At 34.1% G+C, this 23,393-nt stretch overlaps 1 pseudogene; it reads left to right on the top strand.

Moving 5' to 3' along the window:
• The window catches only part of LOC135363551 (ferritin light chain-like), a 31,174-nt pseudogene extending 11,682 nt beyond the window's left edge, over positions 1-19,492 (top strand).
• The last annotated feature ends 3,901 nt before the right edge of the window (positions 19,493-23,393 follow it).

The raw sequence follows: 23,393 nt of genomic DNA, 5'->3' as shown, positions 1-23,393 counted from the left end.
TTGATCTGAAAGATTTACCTGGGGCATTGTCACATCCAAAGTTTATTTGGGGGTAAATGGGAAAGAAATCCCTAAAATATTTTCTAGTCTGAATTCTATATCTTGGACCCTCATGGGATCCATGAGATCTGCAGCACTTGCATGGAGAGTATTTGCTTTGATCAGGTTCTGTACTTCAAAAATGGTACATAAATTTTCAAAGTCGGTTAAAATCTTTCATATAAGAGTGTTTCTCTTCAAGAATCTCTTCCACTTAGCAAAGCATGAAGCTGTAGAAAACCATTTTCTCTGTAGAGAAACAGTTTTCAGTTCAACTGTTAGTACTGATATTGAGTAGTTTGTCCAGGAGACAGTGAATTGCATTTGCTCACAAACTAGGATATCATGCTTTTCTCAGTAGATACCAAAATAAGAAATAATTTTCTCAGAGAAGTTATACAAGTTTATATATAAGAAGTATGTTTAAGATCAAAGCCTCTTTGGCATGTGATTGGAAAAGAACATTTTTTTTCTACTCATATAAGAATATTAATTTGGAGAAAAGTTTCAGGATATGCTATATGTGGTCCTGAACTATGCAAATTTGCCTCCAAATGTTATAGTCTTGCACAGAAGAATTTACTTTGGAGCTCTATTTCAGTACATTGGTATATATTATATATACAATAAATAAATATTAACCATCCAAAAGTAAAAATAAAGGGAGAATTTGTTTCACCCTATGCTAAATCTCAGCATTCATATTAGAGAAACATCTTAATACATAATCTTAGGTGGATAAGTACAACACTATCAACATGTTTATTATTTCCAAGGAAGCAAATAAATCAACAAAATTCGTATTAGTGTAAAACCAGTTAGTTAAAAATTAGTCAAAAAATGATTCCCTTCTTAAATTTGCCCTATTCATCAAATGTCATTGTTCTGTTACAAAATACAATTTGTTTCTCCTTGTCGTGTTTACTGTGTCATTATATATTCTCCAAGAAGATCATAGAATGTATCTAGATCCTATAAGGCTAAGATATATTACCTTGAATAAACTTAGCAATCATGATTCTACATAAAGACATTATGTAGTATTAAGTAAATGCCAGAAAGGTAAGACAATAAGAGAAAGAAAAAAAATAAAACTACTGGAAAGTGTTTATATTTCTTCTTTTTAGCCTACTATAATCTATAAATGTAAAAGCAAAATATAAAGGCAAGATACTAAATTAATGAGTGGCTATTTTAATAAAACTTTCTTAAACTTAATAAAAGTCTCTTTCATATGTTTATAAAGAATGTTTTTCAATAAAGTTAAAGTTATCTGTAGAAACATAAAAGCAAAATGCTAATTAAATTAATGATTTGTTTAATACAGCTTGTTTGTTTTTTAGAAGTTTCTTCCAAAAGATCTGAAATTTTAATCTGAAGCTTTAAATAATAATATTTTATACTTAATATATCTATAATAATTTATATTTGCATACAGAAAACTATTCGCAAGTCTAGTATTTAATGTATTTCTATTTTTCAATGTTAAAGAGGTAGGGGGTAACATATATACATATTTGTAGAACATATGAATTATTTTAATATTGAAATTATTCACAGTGGTCAGGGACAATTCTTGAGAATAGTGAGCCAATTCGATAAATATTTTACAATCCTATTGAAACAGAAAAAGAAGCAAGAACATAGTTATTTTGCACTATTTGGAATTATGTCATAATGCAAGAATCACTGTTTGGTTAAGCATGTGTGGGAACCTCTATAAAGCACAAGGCACAGGTCAGGGTTCTATCTTGTCCAGGGCCAAAGGTTGTAATGGATAATGAGAAGAAATAAATGAAAGCTCATTCTTTTTTTTTTTAATTTTTTATTGTTATGTTAATCCCCATACATTACATCATTTGTTTTAGATGTAGTGTTCCATGATTCATTGTGCATAACACCCAGTGCTCCATGCAGAACGTGCCCTCCTCAATACCCATCACCAGGCTAACCCATCCTCCCACCCCCCTCCCCTTTAGAACCCTCAGTTTGTTTTTCAGAGTCCATCCTCTCTCATGGTTCGTCTACCCCTCTGATTTGCCCCCCTTCATTCTTCCCCTCCTGCTACCTTCTTTTTTTTTTTTTCTTAACATATATTGCATTATTTGTGTCAGAGGTACAGATCTGAGATACAACAGTCTTGCACAATTCACAGTGCTTTCCAGAGCACATACCCTCCCCAGTGTCTATCACCCAGTCACCCCATCCCTCCCACCCCACCCCCCACTCCAGCAACCCTCAGTTTGTTTCCTGAGATTAAGAATTCCTCATATCAGTGAGGTCATATGATACATGTCTTTCTCAGCTCATTCTTGAAAGATACTTTAACAACTCATTTTTCTATCTCAGGGGCATAAAAAAAAAAAAGAATAGTGGCTATTAAAGATGAGCTCACATAGACATAAAACATTACAAACACATATAGTAGGTTATTAAAATAGAAGCTTAAGTTAAGGCACAACTATAATTAATATAAAATGGATTGGAAAAGATCTTCAAAGGCTGAATTTACCATGGAAATGACTATTCAACCTGGTGAAAGATATATAAAGGGTCAAACTGTGCTGAAAAAAGAGAATCTTTGAAAAAAGTTTTCTGGCTTTTGTTTGTTTTTTGCTTGTTTTTTTCCAGACATTTGCCAAGCAATGAGACATCCTCATCACTACAGAGTAATAGAGGACATTCAATAATTCAAGATATTATAGTACAATCTAAAAGGTAGTATGAAATAAAATGTTTGAAATAGTTGACGAAAATTTTAAGATTATATAGAAATCATGAAAAAAATAAGGTAGTGCCCTAAAATAGAATGTATCATAAATCTTAATGAGAGAATAATAAATGTGTTCTAATTAAACATTCAATAATCCATAATTAAATGGCAAATGGGAAAAAAGAGGAAATAAGATATTTTATGCTATGGTGCTTTGTTATAAACATTTAAAAACACATTTTTTGACCAAAAGAGATTATTTTTTTCCACATTTTGTTAGTTAATGCAGCTAACAACTAGCCGTTTAGGATTGAAGGTAAGCATGTAGTTTCTAATTTAAGTGGAATTTCTAAAGCATACCAATTCCAATAACTCTTAGTTCTAAAGTTCATTATCTACCAAAATTCACTGTCAACAATGTTAGCTGTCATCCCAGAAGACAACTAAAATTGAATTGTACAAAACTTATATTCTTATTGCTTCCTCAACTTGACAGTTTCCAAATTACCAGTGAAAGCAATAGCCTTCAGCAGATGATTTTGACTATTAGCTTTATATACTGTCTTCAGTATATGTTAACTTGAAAGCAGTTTTATATCAGTTGCATAAATCATAGCCATTCTCATAAACTAGAAGAGAAGAAAATATACCACCTGACTGCACTACAAAAGCAATTGTAAGTCTTCAGAAATACGATCAAATACTTCACAAACTTAACCAAATAAAACATGCATAAATCTAAGGTGTCTGAGTTTCCTCGGGGTGTATGTAAAAAGATAAAGCTCTGAATTGTGCATAAGCAGCTTTATTTCATTTTAAAGCGTTCTTTTTAAAGTCAACTATTTTATGCATCGTCAGGAAAACAGTTATAATAAATTTGAAGAGCAGTTTGAAAGTCTTTTAAAAGAAGTGGAATTCTTATTAGCATGCATTTGCTAATAAAATAATTAGAGCCCAAAGTAAATTGGCAGAACTTACGTGCATTTTAAATAGATATTGTGGGGAAAAAACTACTATAAAAATCATGAAACCCACTATATTTTAACAGAAGCCAAGGTCAGTTTTTCATAATGCTTTTACTACAACTAATAATTTGAAAAATGCTTCTTTCCATTTTTTAAGTGTCCATATAGAGTTAAGCATGCAGTGATCTGCAATTAGAACACGTTTCCCCAGAGTGGGCTTTGTGGGACACACGTACCACAAGATAATCTGTAGAAAAAGGATTTTGACGTCATTTACGTTTGTAAGTTACAAACTGAGAGGCAAATTAGTGGCTACAGGGACAGGGTCTGGAGCCCATTGCCTGGATAGGAATTGCCATTTCCGAGTTCCTGAACTTTGTATACATTTTTTTTCCCCAGGGTATATACATTTTTAAAGATCAGGAGTCTCAGTGTCCTGAGTAAAATGGAGATAGTAATTGTGCATTCCTCAGAGGAGTGTTTTTAGGATTAAATGAATTAATATGTGAAAAACTGCAATAGATAACTGGTACAATGGCTAATACATGGCAATGTTGGTCATTCTGTCATGTAATTCTTGAGATATACAAGCATTTCTCAGAGAAAGAAATATTGACATGTGCTCAGAGGAGGAATATAGACCAAGATTTTGCCAAGTACATTCCTTCTAGAATAAAAATGGAGACAATGCTTTGTATATACGCATCCTCTGATTCTTTCCTAGCTTGTAGACTCCCCTAATTCCAGAATTCTTGTTAATACAGAGCCTCAAAGGAGATTTTTCTAAAAGAAAAACCTATTATTCAGTTTTTGACTATTAATTTTTAAAGCTTCTCATATCTTGCTTTCTCTCTCAGAGCTCTCTCCCTCTATTACCAGAATTGTAATTAGCTTATTTTGAAACTTAATGATAATTTTAATAATATAGTTAAAATCAAAAGGATTAGTATTTAATATAATTTGTCACTTTGAATAATGTAAAATATGGAAAGACATCAAAATTACATTGTATAGTCTTGTAATAAGTTCTTATATAACAATACATTTTTTAAATTTATTCAATTTATTGACCCTAAAACCTAAACATCAGGGGCTCCTGGGTGGCTCAGATGGTTAAGCATCTGCCTTCTGTTCAGGTCATGATCCCGGGGTCCTTGGATCAAGCCCCATGTTGGGCTCCTTGCTTGGTGGGTAGACTGCTTCTCCCTCTCCCTCTGCTCCTCCCCCTGCTTGTGCTCTCTCTCACTCTCTCTGTCAAATAAATAAATAAATAATCTTAAAAAAAAAAAACCTAAACATCAATTTCAAAGTAATCTAGATTCAATGTCTTTTATTGAGATGAACCCTGGAAGAAGTGACTCCAAAATTCTGATCATCAATGGCAGCAACTAATTGGAGGTAAGAGACAGCAATTTGTGTGTGAACAAATCCATCTTTGTAATCCATGGAATTCAAAATATAATCGTGCACATTTATGCTTAGTTTCCCTCAGATATGTAGTATAGGACAAGTAAAAGACAGATTTCCTTCTGGCTAATTGTCTCTTCAGTCCTTAAGACAAAAAACAGTAAGGGCCCCAAATCTCGGAACCTAGCCCAAAGCTATAAATCATTCAGAGTTCATTGGCAAGAGAATAAGGGTGAAGGATCCTTGTCATCCGTCCTCCCCCAAAGGTGTGTTTCTACCCACGTAACCCATTGAGACAACAGAGTGGATTTATTTCCACAGATGTAGGTCAGGTGTATTACTATAATCAATCAATCAATCATGTTAGAATGGTCTGTTACCATACTTAAGTTTATAAAAACTAAAATCAAGACATCCAATAAGGTAAAACTCTAGGAAAATTTGTCTTTATGGAATTATCATTTTTGGAAATCTGTGGAAAAGATAAAAATTAATGCACCAGAAACAGAAAGACAACATAGCTCAAAAGTCTTAACATTGTCCATGTGGCAAACATTTTATTTCAATTGAGTCTTAATTTATGATGTCTCGTTGTTCTCTGGTATCTGAAAATAAATGATATCTGACTTTTTGTCTTTAAGAAAGATGTAGAAAAGATAGCTGAATTATTTACATTATTGCTTTCGCTTTCTGTGTTTAAATTTTCATGTTTCTTTTGATTTGGAAAAATATAATCATTTTCAGGATGACATATAAAAATTTAGAAATAAAATTCAATGCAAGAGATTGCAACTATTAATGTCACAATTTTAAGTTATCATGTGTTATATGCTCCTAAATTATGAAGTAATTTTAGATTTGCACAGAATATGTATGACTGTTTATACTTTTATTTTCTTTCATATTTCAAAAATTAGATGCTTATATACAACATGGTTTGAATTTTTTTTTTTTTTTTTTTTTTTTTTTAGGGAGGGGTGGGACAGAGGGAGAGGGAGAATCTCAAGCAGGCTCCATGCCCAGCACGGAGCCTGATTTGGGGCCCAACTTGGGGCTTGATCACACAACCCATGAGTTCATGACCTGAGCCGACATCAAGAGTGGGTCACTCAACAGACTGAGCCACCCAGAAGCCCCTGACATTTTTCAGTGATGAAAATGAGTTGTGAAAAACTAAAAAATGACCTACTGCTTAATTATCATTCACACTTAGATTTATTTTTCATTTGCAAAAGCAATATCTAGATACCCAATGGACATTTATTTGTTGGCATCATTTTCAGTCAAAACTAAAAAGACCCAAAAACCTTCAAATAGTTTTGCTTTACTTTAAGCAGAAATCAATGACACATTTTAAAGAAATTATCTTATCTTTACAAAAGAACTTTATCATTGTTGAAATTATCCAGTAGTTAATTCCCTTAGGTACATTATGATATAATTATATGTATTAAAAAATCATGTAGGACATTCCACAAAGGGGTAAAAACTGTGGCTCATAGAATATGAGAGCAGAAAGGGGTATAACAAAGTACACTCTTCAACATTTTCATCTGACTTACCCATGGTCATGTGGCATGCAAATATTTAATAGAATCCCCATCCTGCATCTTTCCACTAAACTGAATCAGTTTTTTTGATGATGATTCATGGAGTTAAATAGATTATACACAAGAAAACTTATGTAAAATTTATCTAGGAAGATTCCGAAAACCTTATTTGAGCACAAGAGCAAATTCCTTGAAATCGAAGTTTGTGCTTTACCAGTTTTTTTGATAAGTTAGCCCTTTACAGTGTCTAAAATAAGACAATTACCCCTGGGAAGGACCATACAATTTACAAACCTCCCTCACTTAAAATAAGGAAGTATTCAGACAAACAAGACTTATAGTTGGAATAAGAAACATTTGTACTTGAGATATCATCAATTGTATTTTCTTTAAGTTGTTCTTAAGATTTTTAACTATTATCCTTTGGTGCTATAGAATTTATTCTCACATCTTGCCTATTTAAATATGCTCTTTTGCTATGACCAAATTTAAAATTCATTGCATTCAGTTACTACCTACATCTTCCACAATACTGAAATATTTATTTGAACAAGAAATTTTAAAGAAGTTCAATTTTGTTCATTGTATCTTGAGGTATAATTATGCAAGCCACTGAATTTTATAGTTTGTCTGTTTTACAATAAGACTCAATGATCTGGCAAAAACACTGATATAAAGGGCCATCAATTATTTCCTTTATTAGAAACTGTATTTTTAGTTTTCAGAGAGTTAACTACAAAATGTCAGAATTCACTGGGTTTTGCTTTTTCATGCTGAATAATGATGATCATCAAAGAATCTGATCTATCTTAAGAATTAGATTTTCAAAAAGGAGGTAAGAGATAAAAGATGATCTTCGCTAAGATCACTGATGGATGGAAGAACCAAGTAAAATATTGGGTGTAGCACTTCTGCTTTCAATAAGAGCAAAACCTGAAACTTGCATATACTCAGAACTGATCTCACTGTATTTAATGGTCACTTCCCTAAATAATAATATTCTTAGTGTTTCTCATATTTATAAATTAAATAGAGAATATAAGTGCCATGGATATGAAACACTATAAATTGTTAAGTTGGTGTAAACATCTTTAAGAAAATGATATGGCCAAGGATTTCAGTCTAGGCCAGATATCTCATCAAAATGGCCATTGGGCTGTGAAATAAGCAAAATGTACTTCGAAGTCAGCAAAAATTCTAAACATCTTAATTTCAATAATTACAATAATTTCAAATCAAAATGGTTTACCTAATGTTTAAATTCTGTCAAGTTCTATATCAAAGACAACTTTGGAAGATCATATTTCAACAATCAAAAAATAAGTGTCACATAAAAGGGATTAAAATGGTCATACAAAAACCATCATTTATAATCATAGGTGGAAATTGAAAACTAAAATTGAAGCCTTTCTAACTATCCTTTTTCTAGATTATAGGAGAATAATTTCCAATCAGCTGACTTTTCCAGATGACCTGGAAATTAATTAACTCCTCTCCTCTCCATTTTAACCATTCAACAGATTAATACATTCTAACAGGCTTTCTTGTCTAAGGTGCACATGAAGAATCCAAAGGGCTGGTTTAGTGTTCTCATGACCCCCAGCTGGTATTGTCTAATGAAATAACATGTCCTTCTTTAATTTACAATATCTATATCATTTGTTCTTCTATTCCTCACCACTTCCTTCTTCTAGTCACTATTTTTCACTATTTCACTATTTTTCTGATTTTTTTTTCTTTAGGCTCTCAGCCTATTAAATACCCATCTTGAGTTGTTGCCCTTTCAAACACAAGCTACTAACCTAGATTTTGACTACTGGTTACGAAGAGTAAAAGGCTATTTGACTTTGGATATGTATTTTAATAACTTTGAACCTGAGTTTATTTCTTCCTAAACTGGGGGTCTTAGTTTATAATTTTTTTGTGAATATTAGCTAAGTGTGTAAAGTCTGCACCGAACAGATGGCAGGTTATAAACAAACAAACAAACAAAAAGACAATTATTACTCCTAGTGGCAATAATAATGGTAGTAGCAATAGTATAAAAATCGCCAATGCTTACTACTTTGCCATTTCCTGATGAGTCCTATTCTAGGTGTTTTACATATATTAACTCATTTAGTCCAATAATAACTGTATGACATAGATGCTAGTCTTATCTCCACTTTATAGCTGATAAAAACTGAGGCTCGGGGCGTTATATAAATTGTCACAGCAACTGGGAGGATTTTGAACCCAGGTACTTTTGTTAAGAGCACATGACTTTACCACTACACTATATTAACAATAGCAAACATCATTTTATCCAATATGATGTATCTTATTTTGTTTTTATTTTTCTGATTGTTTTTGCTTTGAATTTTTCTGAATGATTTTGTTATTTATAATGGCTAAAATCCAGTATTTTTTAATTTGTTATATATTTCATTTAATCATTTACATATAAAAAATGTACCTTGAAATACAGGCCACTGATGAAAAAGAACTTTTGTATATAGAGTAAGAAATTCTGGATGCTTTCCGTCTCATATTTCAGAGGATGAAAAACAAAACCAAAAGCTTTACTCTCGAAGTTATGGAGATCTGTGATCTAAGCCAACACTGCCTCCACCGAGGAGGTTAGATGGTTACACAACTCCAGGAATATACTAAAAAGCACCCAATTCTACATTTTACAAGGTAAATGTTATGTTAGGTGAGTTATATCTCAACAAAGATGTTATAAATTTTTTAAAAAAATATTATAATTCCATCTAATGCAGCCCAGATCAATAAGTAAAAGGAATTTTTACCACCATTCACCGTCTGGCTATGGAGCTTGTAAGAAAGAAGGCATAATAATTCCCTTCTTCTCTGTGATGACTTGCTCTGCCAGAATGAGATGCTGAGCTTGTATTACATGAAACTACAGATAGTGAACCTTGAGTTTAAGTTTGAAATCATATTGTTTAAAAAAGTTTATCTATCCAATTGGCTAGATCTTTAATTCCTATTTACCTTGTCAGGTAGCAAAACCAAACCACGTTTCTCTCACTACCTAACCAGTATTAATGGAGGCAAGTAATGATTTTACTACATTTCATTATCTATGACATTTTACTGATGTGTAAAATAGACTTAAAGGTGGTTTTAAGCATACCATTTTTAATGGCTTTGGGGAATGAAGACAGTTTGCAACATTAAGTTTTTATATTAAGGTTTGCTATATGATTTCATTATGATCAGATTCAATGCTTTCTAAGGAAGCATTTGCATCTATAAATCATCCTTAAAGGTAAAAATATAGTGTTTGCTATATATTAAAACTCTGAGAACTAGCTGTGTTTAAATGAAAAAAAAAAAAACATATAAAGTTTTGGAAGGTTTCCAATGAACTTGGAAAAAAAAAAATTGCACAAACCTATTCACAACTCATGTTATGTAGTTAGTTTTTGGTTGGTCTGTTGTTACTGAATTATCTGAATGGTGAACCCATTTCCCTTTTCTTTGCTTATCAGAAAAAAAAGACATGATAAGCATAATAGTAACCAACTTCTATTTTGAAAATCTCATCCAAGTTTATTTTTTCAAGGTAATATAGATATTATAATACATATCAGCTGTGTTTGTTTAGAAAAAACTTAATGTATATTCAATATCTAATTCATTATTTCAAGCCAAAAGGGATCAATACATCCCCTTAAAATTTTAGCATTCCTGGGCGCCTGGGTGGCTCAGTTGGTTAAGCGACTGCCTTCGGCTCAGGTCATGATCCTGGAGTCCCTGGATCAAGTCCCGCATCCGAGCAGGGAGCCCGATGCAGGACTCGATCTGACCCTGCTTCTCCCTCTGACCCTCCTCCCTCTCATGCTCTCTGTCTCTCATTCTCTCTCTCTCAAATAAATAAATAAAATCTAAAAAAAAAAAAAAAATTTAGCATTCCTAACAGCTGTAATAGACTGTATTTTTTTTTTCTTTTTCTTCAAAGGTCTCGATTTCAAAAAGGCAAATAAAATACAAAACATTGATTTCATGAAATACATAGTAATAAGTAGATAGTGAATTCCATACCAATTTTTCAATATCTTTTGGTATTTGGAAATCTACTAACTTCTCTATTCTCTCTTCCATCAATGTCCCTAAGCCACTCAAGTCTACTTTGCAATAGAAGCCACAATGACCAGTTTTATATTAATTTATATTTGATGAACAATATTCTATACACATATATGCATTCTTTTAAAAATAAACAATGGTGGAAAATATGCACAGAGTTCTAATTCTTTACTTTTTTCATCTAACAAAATCTCCTATTATATCCATACACAAAGAACCTTATTTTTATAAGCATTATTATTTTATGTCTGATGTATAACAATTGATTTTTAAGTTCATTCTACCAATGGACACTTTCTTTCCTATATTTTAGTATTACGAAACAATTGTATTTCACAAACATGCATATGAATCTGAAGAAAAAATTCTTAGAAGGGAAATTTCCAGATCAAAGTATATTTGACTCAGAAATGTTTTTAAGATTTTTTATGTTAATTTTTTTTGTTTAACATTTTTTAACAATTTTTTTCATATTTGACGCATTCACAAAGAATTCCAAGTTTGTCAATTTACATTCCATTCCAATCAGAAATGAATAAGTGTCTATTTTTCCATAACTTCCTCAATACAGTTTGTTCTCAAACTTTTTTTACTTTATCAAATTAGTAAATAATGACACTGTCTTATAATTTTCATTTGTTTTTTTCTTCTAATATGAGATATTAAAAGCCATCATATTATTTTTCTCATAATGTACTTTGTTTATTTCTTGTGCTTACTGGTACATGTTTTATCATTTTTTCCCTTAAATTAGTGTATTGATAGATTAGCCCAAGTCTTTATATTTTGAAGTATAAACCAAATTAAAAGAAAAAGAAGGGGGAAAGACAGAAAGATAACTGTTTGGGGGATGAGAATCTAGGGAATGGTAAATAAGCATAAGAGGTGAAAAAACTTTGGAAAATGTCAGAGCAAAATAAAAATACAAAATAACAGGAAAATATAAACCTGTTGGTCCTTTAGATAAAAAGTGAATGCAATAAATCAGAAGAAACCAAATGCAAAAATAAAAATAAAAACATACGCACAGCTACTCGCTATCAAATTTAGACTCTGGATAAGATTGCCAAAATAACGTAACAGTGCCATCCTGATGCTTATCTTCTGAGATGGTTCATCCTGTGATCACCACACTTACTTAACACTGCTCTGGGACTCACTGGGCAATGGCCCATTCATGTAATAACTAATTCACAAGATGGAGCTTTTTACCAAGGGACAATTTGTGTACTAGATTCAGAGTTACACTACAAATAGTCTTACATTATTGAGATATTTGGTATAATATCCTCTAGGAATTGTAGTAATGGCTAAGAATTTGAATGACTTATCTTTAAATTAGTCATGACTAAGGTAATATATACACACATGCCTTAATTTTCTATCACCCTCTTCTTTATGTTACTAAGAACTTTGACAATTTGACTCCATCTTCCCCTTTGGTCCAGTCCAACTGACATCTAATAGAATCCATATAGACAAACTTACCAGACAGCTAACATGATTTCTTGAATATTTTCTCTCTGTTGAATTTAACCCTCACCTCACCAAACCTTTATATTCCTGGGCAACAGGAGACCTTCTACTGGACAGAACTGTTCTACTTGGTCTATTTTTTCTAACCTCCAGTTATATGAAAAAACTTCTTAGTCATCTACTTCTCCCATTCAGTTATTCCCAAAATACATATTTAACCACAATCAAATCTCTCTTTAGCCTCCAATTTATGCTTACCCATAATATTACTTTGATTTTTACTTTTACAGCTTTGACTCCAAGTTTCTTTACTTTGGCTATCTTCTTGTCAATACCTTGTTCAACTCCTTCTTACCCCTGTTCTCCTTGTCACACAAAAGCCAAATAAACAAAAACAACAACAACAACAAAAACAAATGTTCAATGCTGGAAGAAGTCAGTTTCCATATCCTCTCCTTCTATACTCAGGTGACTTTCATAGTATATTCATCAACTTCAGTCCAGCTCTGAAAGTCCTTAAAATCTGTTTACATGTCTCTAGCCAATTATTTTCATTCCATCATCCACAATAACTATATTTAACTCCATTTGTATCATCAGAGGCCTAATATTAGCACTCCATTCCTGGATTACCAAATTTCCTATTTGTGACAGAAAACAAAGTCTTTCTGGTAAGATATTATAAACTTCCTGTCTTTTCCCAATATACAAACTCATGGGCAACTCTACTTTCATGTTTCATATCCCTTTTTCTTATGGAAAAGGTATATTTATGCTTTCTTCTACTTGGGGAGAAAGGGCAGTCTAGATGTAAAAGCTGTCACTTCATTGATCACCAGGATTGTGATTTGACCAGTTATTCAGGTATCATTTTTCTCTTTCTTTAGATTCAGTGCCCCCCTAATGGTTTTCAAACTTGGCTACAGATTAGAATTACCTGAAATTTTTTTTAAAATTCCAGGAAGTGCTCAGACCACACTGCTAGAAATTCTGATTCAATTGATCTGGGAAAACACAGGCTTTGGTATATTCTTAAACCTCCCAGTGATTCTAAAGTGTAGTCAGAGTTGAGAACACATTTCCTTATTCCCTGCCTAGCCCCAGACCTTCAAGAGCTTTGCTTCCTCAACTATTTCCTGCTCCTTGTATATCTTCCTGGATTCCTCCACATTAGCTCTTACCCTCTCAGCATATAAGTGTAAGTCTTTCATACACTAATAATTTTTAAAAATTTTCCTTCCACTTTATGCTCATTCTAGCTACTGCTCTTTCTTTCTATTTCCTTTGAAAGAGCAGTCTATACATGCTTCCTCTATGTCCTTGCCTTCCTTAAATTGACACTGAAATCCATCTTATACCCAAATCACTTCACTTAATAAGAACTTTCAAAGGTCATCAATAACCTACTTAATGCCCAATCCAATAAATGGTTTTAAGACTTCCTCTTAATTGAATTCTCTACAATATTTAATCTATAGACCAATTCCTTTTACTTGGAATTCCTTTACTCTTTAGCTTCTTTGATACACCCGTTTCCTCATTTTTCTTCACCTTGAAATGTACCTCAGTTTTATTCTGGGGGTTCATCTTCTCCCATCCCCCTTAAAATACTGTTTTTTCTATAGTTTTGTATTTTTTCCAGTCCCCTATTCTCAATTTACACATTTTAGTTGAATGAATAAATTTATTTCCATAACTCCTATTATCACCTAAATCTCGATAAGATACATGTATATGTAGGTATGTACGTGTGTGTGTGTGCATGGGTGTGAATTTTAGTTCAATGCTTCTCAAACTCTAATGCATATTTAAATCATGTGGGGATATTGTTTAAATGAAGCTTATGTAGATCTGAGCTGGGACCTAATATTCTGCATTTCTAATAGCATTCAGGTGATGCTGACGCTGCTATTACAAAGACTACACTTCGATTAACAAAGATCTAGCTCTCTCTTTTGAGTTCTAGACCCATTAATCAACTATCCATTGAATATCCCTACTTGGTTATGTCATTGGTATTCAAACCACTACACCCAAACTGGTTAACCAATATATCTTCTCAAACTTTGTTTTTCTTCTGTTCACTCCATCTCACAAAACATTCAGACAAGAAACTGTCAAATGAGAAATGTAGAAATCGTTCCTGATTTCTCCCTATTCTTCAGCCTATTGCTTCCAATCAGTTCTCTGGCTGTAGCCATTCCATCTCATATGAGTCTTTTATTAATCAATGGTCTCTGCTTTTCTTTATTTCAGGATCGCATCAATTTTTTTTCTGATTATGCAGCAAACTCAAAAATGATCTCCCTGCCTCAAGTATTCCATGCTCCAATTATACTCTAAATTGTCTCTATGGTGACTTTTCTAAATCACACAGCTAGTGAGTCACTCTCAAAGTTTTAATGACTTCTAATCGATTTCAGGACATAATCTGAATTTAGTATGACCCAATGCCTCTACTTACCTGTGTAGTCTAATAATGTTTCTTCCTAGACCATACATTATGTTCCATAAAGGAGACATGGATTTTCTTGGCATTGTGCTACTGCATAGGTTCCCATTTCCATTTAGAATGTCCCTACCGCTTAATGTGATGGAGAGCCTTTCATGTGCTATGAGTTTGGGTACTATGACAACCTGACCACCACTAACCAAAGCCTGCCTTATGACCACCCCCCACATATATGCATCATAGCCCTTGCCATACTGTACCATGCTGATAGCCATCAGTATGCTTGTCTCTTTTTCCGTTTATGGGGTATGCTCCTTAATGACAGAGAATGTGTCTTATTAGTCTTTATATACCCAAAGTCTAGTGCAGTGTCTAGGACATAATACATCCCATAAATAAACTGTTAGTTGCTTAAAAGAAAAAGTAGCTAATGATCTCTCTAAAATATACCCTAAACATCTTCTAAATATGCAAAAATATCTAAAATTAGCAGCATAATTTTAATGCCCTATGTATTTTATTATATTTAGTTTATTTGAAAATGACTTAGAATATTGAATATTATTGGGGCACCTGGGTGGCTCAGTTGTTAAGCATCTGCCTTCAGCTCAGGTCATGATCCCAGGGTCCTGGGATTGAGCCCCGCATCGGGCTCTCTGCTCCGCGGGAAGCCTGCTTCTCTCTCTCCCACTCCCCCTGCTTGTGTTCCCTCTTCACTGTGTCTCTCTGTCAAATAAATAAAATCTTTAAAAAAATATATTGAATATTATTAATGTCAACTTTATTGAGACCAGGCATGAAATTTTCAATGTCTCATAAACACTAATCTAGATCAGATACCAATTATGTGTACTCTGTGTTCTTGCAAAATTATCCTTTCCCCATCTTTTATTTATTTTTTTAAAGATTTTATTTATTTATTTGACATAGAGTATGAGAGAGGGGACACAGCAGGGGGAGTGGGAGAGGGAGAAGCAGGCTTCCCACTGAGCAGGGAGCCTGATGCAGGGCTTGATCCCTGGACCCTGGGATCACGACCTGAGCCAAAGGTATATGCTTAACAACTGAGCCACCCAGGCACCCCTCATATCCTCATCTTTTAATGCAACCTATTAATCTTCCTGAAGTTTTCAGAATACTACTCTCATTCAAAATCTTTTCATTTTTCTTCATTTTAATAGACACAATTATCAGGTTCTTGTCAGTCAAGATCTAGTCTCACCACACTATCAGAATTTTTTCACTAAATTTTTTTTTATGTAATATCTTAATCTTTTGGGATTGCTATGGCAAAATACCACAGAAGGCAGATTATTAAAAAAAAAAAAAAAAACAGAAAGTTATTTCTCACAGTTCTAGAGGGTGGAAGTCAGTGATCAGGGTGCCAGCCTGATTGGGTTGAGGGACATTTTCCTGGTCTGATTGTATCCTTTCATGGAGGTGTGGGACAAGGGAGCTCTTTAGGGCCTCTTTCATAGGGCATTAATCTCATTTATGAGTACTCCACCCTCATGATCAAATCACCTCCTACAGGCCCAACTTCCTAATATCATCACATCGGGCATTAGGATTTCAACATATGAATTTTGGGAGGACATGAACATTCGGGCCATAACAAGTAGCCTACTCTGTACCTCAGCTTAGTTTTCTGTAAACACTTTCTTATTTTTGTAACTTGTCTCACATCCTTCCTCATGAGGGCATATGTTCAAATCGAGAACAGAAGGCCCTGGGATGAGAGAGAGACAGAGCATTGCTCAGTCTTTCCTAGATAGATAAGGCAAAGGGGCAGCTGATGATGTACAGATTCACTGGAGGAAAACAAAGACTCCTTACCAATCAAATGATAAAGTCTGAGACTTTCTGCAAAAAGTGATAAAGTATTTTTTGCAAGCAAGTGAGGAAAAACATGGGATGCACTACATAGGATCAACAGATTACACTGAACTTACATATTTTTAAAGAAATAATGTAATCTAAATCAGAAAAAAATAATTGTTGTAACCATATCTAGCTACTGTTTTTTTTTAAGATTTATTTATTTGAGAGAGCGTGCACGTGAGAGAGAGAGAGAGAAAGAGGGGGGGTGAGGGAGAGAATCTCAAGCAGACTCCCTACTGAGCACAGAGCCCCACATGAGATCATGACCTGAGCCGAAATCATGAGTCAGACACTTAACCTCCTAAGCCACCCAGGCACCCCTCTAGCTATTGTTTTTTTGTTTTGTGTTTGTTTGTTTTTTTAAAAAAAAATTATTTAGTAATCCTTGTGAAGGATGGGGTAGGTGGAAAGGGGTATAGTGGACATAAATGTTAGTACATGAATGTAGACTACCTATAGTTTGCTGAATGTGATTTATATTTAAACTACTCATAAAGGAAAATGCACATGCTTCTCAATGCAGACTTTAGGATTAGCCATTCTCTACAAATCCTTTTATTTTATTCATAAAATCCCAAGTAAAGGATCCCTGGTTATTTTTTATTTGAAAAGAATGAATTGATCCCTTACACTGAAGTCAAGATTTTAGTTTCCAAAGTACTAAAATTCATGTGGGCCTTCTAATAGAATGTTACAATAAGACATATCTCTGCCTATGTGTTATTTATTACATATATCTTTAGTGACTAATAATCCAAACTAGGAAAATATATAATATGTGTAATTTATTTATATACAATATATGTAACATATGTAATATATTTATATATTGCATATAATTATTTAATCCAATAAGGTATTTATTTTTTTATTTTTTACTTTGAATATACAACCTATTTTATAATTTTAGTTGAAAAGTGTTTTTATTTATTTTAAATATACAGATACATTTTACTTTTAAGATTAATCTGCACTTTTCATAACGCAAAGGCACAAAGTTTAACAGAAAGTACATGGCATAAGTGTAATTTATGAAGGAAAGTTCGAAACAAAATGTGATTCAAAAGGAATTTAGAAATGGAAACTAAAATAGCTAATTTTAATACATGAGAAAAGTTGACAATTTTGTTTCTTAGAATATACTATCACCAGAAAACCCCTATATTCAAAGAGCAAATTTAATTTCTTTGGCAAGGCTTGTGTTTCTGAACCTCACATAGCTTATTTTCATAGTCTATTGTCCTACACATAAATTATTACAAAATGACAAAATAAAAAAGGAAACTCCGTGTATAATAAGTTGGCAACTGTCATTCTAAGTTGCTCATAATCTCAGGCCTCCTATGTTCATATGCTTCACCAATAAAATCTAACTGAAATGTAGGTATTTTTTCTTCTTTCTTAAGTGGTAGTTATTCTTCTGCCTCATATAGTTGGTTTTGTCTGATTGACAAAGAAGTTAGCTACTCCAGTGACCTAAGGCAAGATCTAATTTCCAAGTATTTTTAATAAATGAGAGCTTCTAGGCATTTAGAAGAGGCTAACACAGACATCTTGTGCAATATTATTGTGTTAATAACATTTACCAAGCACAATTTTCAAACTCTCTCTTACATATATAAGAACTTTCTAATATCCTTATCATATTCCATCTTTTTTTAAATACTAGCTCAAATATTGCTTCCTTCAAAAAGCTTTTTATCAAACATCTTCATTCTGTAAGCTTTCAACAAATTCCAGAATCATCCTTTGCCATCTCTGAACATTTATATTTCAGTTGGTTTCAACTGACAATGTTCCTTTTTAACATGGTGAACTTCAACATCATGTTGTCTTCAATAGTAATGCCATGGAAATATCTTCAAAGATAAATTTTCTTTACAATCAGAGATTATTTTTAATGTGATCATATACGTATAGTTGACACTTGAACTAAAAGGGGGTTAGAGATGCTGACCCCTGCAAAGTAAAAAATCTATGTATAACTTTGACTGCCCAAAGACTTAACTATTAGTAGCCTACTGTTGACCAAAAGCCTTACGCATAACATAAAGTCAAGTAACACATATTTTGTATGTTGTGTTATATACTGTATATACTTTACAATAAAGTATGCTAGAGAAAAGAAAATGTGAGAAAATCATAAGAAAGAAACAACACATGTACAGTTACTGTACCTTAAAAAAATCCCTGTATAGGCAGTCTACCCAGAAGTCCTGTGGGTCTGTCTCTTGCTTCAACAGTGTTCGGACAAAACAGATCCAGGGAGGCCTTTTTCCCAGCCTCTGACCACCCTCCAATTTCTTTTCCAATGAAATCCTTGGGAATCATCTCCTCAGACATCCCCTGCCTCAGGCACCAGTGAACACCATTTTTTGAACTTAGCTCCCTATTGCTGATCAGCCATGATTCTTCAGAATTATTCCATTGAGGTGGAGGCTGCCAAACTGCCTGGTCAACATGCATCTATGAGCCTCCTACACCTACCTCTTTCCGGGCTTCTATTCCCACCAGGATGATGTGTCTCTGGATGGCAGAGGCCACTTCCTGTAAGTCGGCCAAGGAGAAGCACCAGGATACTCAGCACCCCTAGAAGCCTCAAAACTAGCTTCTGGGTTGTGCCCTCTTCCAGGATGTGTAGAAGCTGTCCCAAGATGAGTGGGGTAAAACCCTGTTCACCATCAAAACCACCATAGTCCTAGAGAAGAACCTGAAGCAGGCCCTTTGGATCTGTATGCCTTGGGTTCCACCCATGCAGACCCCCATCTCTGTGACTTCCTGGAGAACCACTTCCTGATGAGGAGGTGAAAGTCATCCAGAGGATGGCGACCACCTGACTAACCGCTGGCTGGCTGACCCCCAGGCTGGGCTGGGCAAGTATTTCTTCCAAAGGCTCACCCTCAAGCAGGACTAGGAGCCTCTGGAGCCCAGTGGCCTGGGAGGGGACCCTCTGGCATACCCCAGTGCCAGGATTTCTTCCTTCCAGCCACCAGGCAGCTTTTTAACTACCCTGGAGCCCTCTCTCAAGCCTCAGACCAAATGGAAACAAAGAAGCTTTTTGCAGGGAAAAAAAAAAACATCTGTAAGTGGACCTGCTCAGTTCAAACCCATGTTGTTCCAGGGTCAAGTGTATACACACACACACATACACACATATATAATTGTCATTACATTTCATATATAATATATATAAATGTCATTATATACATATAAAATCTTTTATATATCCTAAGCATTTTCTACGGTAAAGATGGCACAAGATACACACGCTCAGAAACATTATCTTAAAATTGCTTCATCATAAGCTGTGATATATTTAATTTTTGTCCTCAAAAGCATATTCTGGTAATTTCTCCCATCTTCATCTTTCTACTTTAAATGTGGCTGAGAATGCCAATTGGGTGGGAGTTGACTCATGTAAACACCATCTGGCTCCTTAGTTAGAGGAAGAAGTTTTATAAAGCAGAGCTTTCCCAGACCCATTGTCATTTCTACCAATCTTGCTGACTTCTTTCAGAATTCCCTGGGAGATAAGGAGAGTACCTTTCCGAGTACTACACTAAATTATAAGATCAAACTGTCTCCCATTTTGGAATTTTCTTTGGAATGAAAATAGTCAAACAGCATGAAGTTCCACAAACAGAAGGATCTTGATCTCCAGAAATGTGTCACCACATGGCATCTTTGATTCTAAGCAGAAGCAGCTCAGGCAAGCGGTTTCCAACTGTCCTTAGAAATGGTTTCCTCTGTTCATAAGATTCTTATTTCATGGATATTAGAACCTGCTGTGTTATTTCAAACTATGTAACCTGAGGAGAAATAGTAAACTTGAACATTTTGGGATGAACTTTCCTTAGTTTATTTTACCAAAGTTTTACAAATTATCATTATTATGCTTTTAAGCTAACTACAAAGGATGAATCACAAAGCAAAAACCTAGCAGACAGAAAGAGAAAGAAAAAGAAATCTTATGATCTTTAGCTCTTGTTTCTGCCCTCCATGAGATAAGAAATAGACAGTCCAACTGCCTGAAATAAGGTGTTTTTCTGATACTGCTAACCTGCAGCTAAGTGCCAGTAGGAAAGGGAAAAAAGAATTTAATTCACTGAAACTAGTTATTGTTTAAAATAATTGCTACAGTAGAATAATACCTTTCCGAGGTTTCTGTGTGTGCAGAGGGCAAGATAGCTGTTGGCTTCTCACCAGAAATATGATTTCCTATCTTATGCATTTCAATGAAAGAGGTAAAATAGCCTATCTCACAGGTCCACTTCAGGAAAATCACGCCAAAAAAGAAGTATTCCAAATCAAAAAACAGCCAAATGACATGAAGAGAAGTTAAATATCACATCAAAATATTCCGTAGAAGGCCTTTTGCTTCTTTTAAACACATAAATGTTTATTTTTCACACATCTATATATTCCTAGGATTCATTTTATGCCTGATAGAAAAAATAAGAGCCGTACCCATATACAAGTATCATTATAACTTCCTACATTCCATATTAACCATTATCTATAGCCCCAAGATGCTGTTGTCTGCCTTTTTAATAACATTTTCCTCATCGAACATGTTCAACCAGGGTTATCCTAATACAAATCATCTTCTTTATGCAAAGGTACACCTGCTACATTGTTCACACTCACCCCAAGGAAGAGCACAGAGCTAGTCTAAGCCAACTGGAGCCTCTCTCCATGACCTTAGGTACCAAACTTAGCGATGAGTAAGCCTGAGAAAGTCACCCTGTGAGTAAACTACAACTAATTTTCATGGATATGCTAGACAGTTAATTTGAGAATGACTAATAATAATAAACACATAGCAATAGAAATGATTGAAAAGACCACAATCCTAGAACTGTTCTTTTGTCATTTACCACTGTGACATCAGCAGCAATAGAAGCTGTAAGTCAGAGGCAATCAGCACAGAAAAGCAAGAGAAAAGGGTCATTCTAACATAACTCTGAAGGGCAATCAGTGACAAGTAGCAGAGACTTAAAGCAACAAGTTTAAATCCATCCCTGTGGATCAGTAGAGACTAGGTAATAGATGTCATTGGGTATTCTTTCAGTAATTTTCTCTGCTTGCTACTCTTACATCAGCTATTTCTCCAAATAAAGGATATTGATTTAGTTTTGACCTGATGGTCCAGAGAATTTTTTTAAGCGAATTCACATTTTAAATAACAGAGTTTATTTAGTTTCATGTTTTTTACAGATTAGATTATTGATTTTATTGGATTTGTTGACAATAACATACCATAATTTGAAAATCAGCTGTAAATTGCCTGTAAGAATTCTTATATTTTTGAGCTTTGTACTTTTTGAAGTATACAAAGCAAGTCTTATTTCACAGAGTTAAGCCAAAAACAACCAACTCAGACATAATTCTATATTCAAATTTACTTTTAAATGGGGTTCTTCTATAAAAGAACCAAACTGTTACATAACTAAATTTATAGCTAAACTATTAAAAAATAGTAGCTAATACATATGAGTGTTTCTCATGTGTCAGACATTATTTTAAGTGCTTGCATTGTATAGCTCATTTAATACAACAATCCTAAGAGATGGGTACTGTTATTGCTTCCATTTTTCAAAAGAGGAAATTGAGGCACAGAGAGGTAAAGTAATTGACCCAATGTCATCTAACTGACAAGGAATAGAACCAAGATTCACACCCTGGACAGTCTGGCTCCAGACCGCAAACTCTTAACTGCTTCCCTTACTGCTTTTCCAAATTAACTTTCCCAGTCCAAAGAGTGGGCAACACTAGTATTGAAATCCACTATACTTAATATCATCTCTTCATCAATCAGAAAGTTTAGCTACATAGCAGCAGTACGTGGACTAATGCTTTGGAAGAAGAGGTGGCCACATATGTAACTATATGGCTGGGGGAATGGGCAATGGGAAGTGCATATGCCCAAAAGGTTTTTCCACAAAATCCTGAAACTTTGCTGGTTATATACAGTCATCTTTAAAGACTGCTCTGTCTAATTTATCCTTCTAAAATGGAAACATTTTCAAATGTGAAACTTCTCCTAGTATGTGACACTTCATTTAGGAAAATTGAAGGCTAGCCTGAGTCAATAGCCCAGTCTGGTATTCAGGGGAGATGTCTTTGCTCATGTCTGGCGATTAGCACTTCTGTTCACCTGGGATCTCAAATAAGGCTGTTGAACAGAACATCCAAGTCAGGACTGGCTCTGTAGTGTGTCACCGGGGCAGTTGCATAAGTCTCCATATTCTCAAGGGGTTCCTGCTTGGACTAATGCTCTGCCCTTGTGTCTTGAAACTCCTAATAATTTTCTCTCTTTTTGAAAAATTCCAGTGTAGTTAACATACAGTATGACATTACTTTCAAGTGTGCAATATAGTGATTCAAAGTTTCCATATATTACTCAGTGCTCATCAAGATAAGTGTACTCTTAATCCCTTCAGGTATTTTACCCATCCCCCACTCACTTCCCCTCAGGTAACCATCTGTTCATTCTATATAGTTGAGTCTGTTTTTTGGTTTGTCTCCTTTTTTTTTTTTGTTCCTTTGTGCATTTGTTTTGTTTCTTAAATTCCACATACGAGTGAAACCAGATGATATTTATCTTTGACTGACTCATTTTGCTCAGTATTACACTCTCTAGATCCATCCACATTGTTGCAAATGGCAAGATTTCATAAAAATCCTAGAAGAGAGTACAGACAACAAGTTCTCTGACATTGGTCATAGCAACATCCTTCTAGATATGTCTCCTGAGGCAAGGGAAGAAAAAGCAAAAATAAGCTAAAAAAATCTTCTGCACAACAAAGGAAAGA

This window comes from Mirounga angustirostris, unplaced genomic scaffold, assembly GCF_029215605.1.
Source record: "Mirounga angustirostris isolate CCGP_5_RB_7025 unplaced genomic scaffold, mMirAng1.0.hap1 SCAF_2, whole genome shotgun sequence".
NCBI classification, from domain to species: Eukaryota; Metazoa; Chordata; class Mammalia; order Carnivora; family Phocidae; genus Mirounga; species Mirounga angustirostris.
The sequence above is the reverse complement of the archived record's forward strand: the minus strand, read 5'-3'. Positions and strand labels throughout refer to the sequence as shown.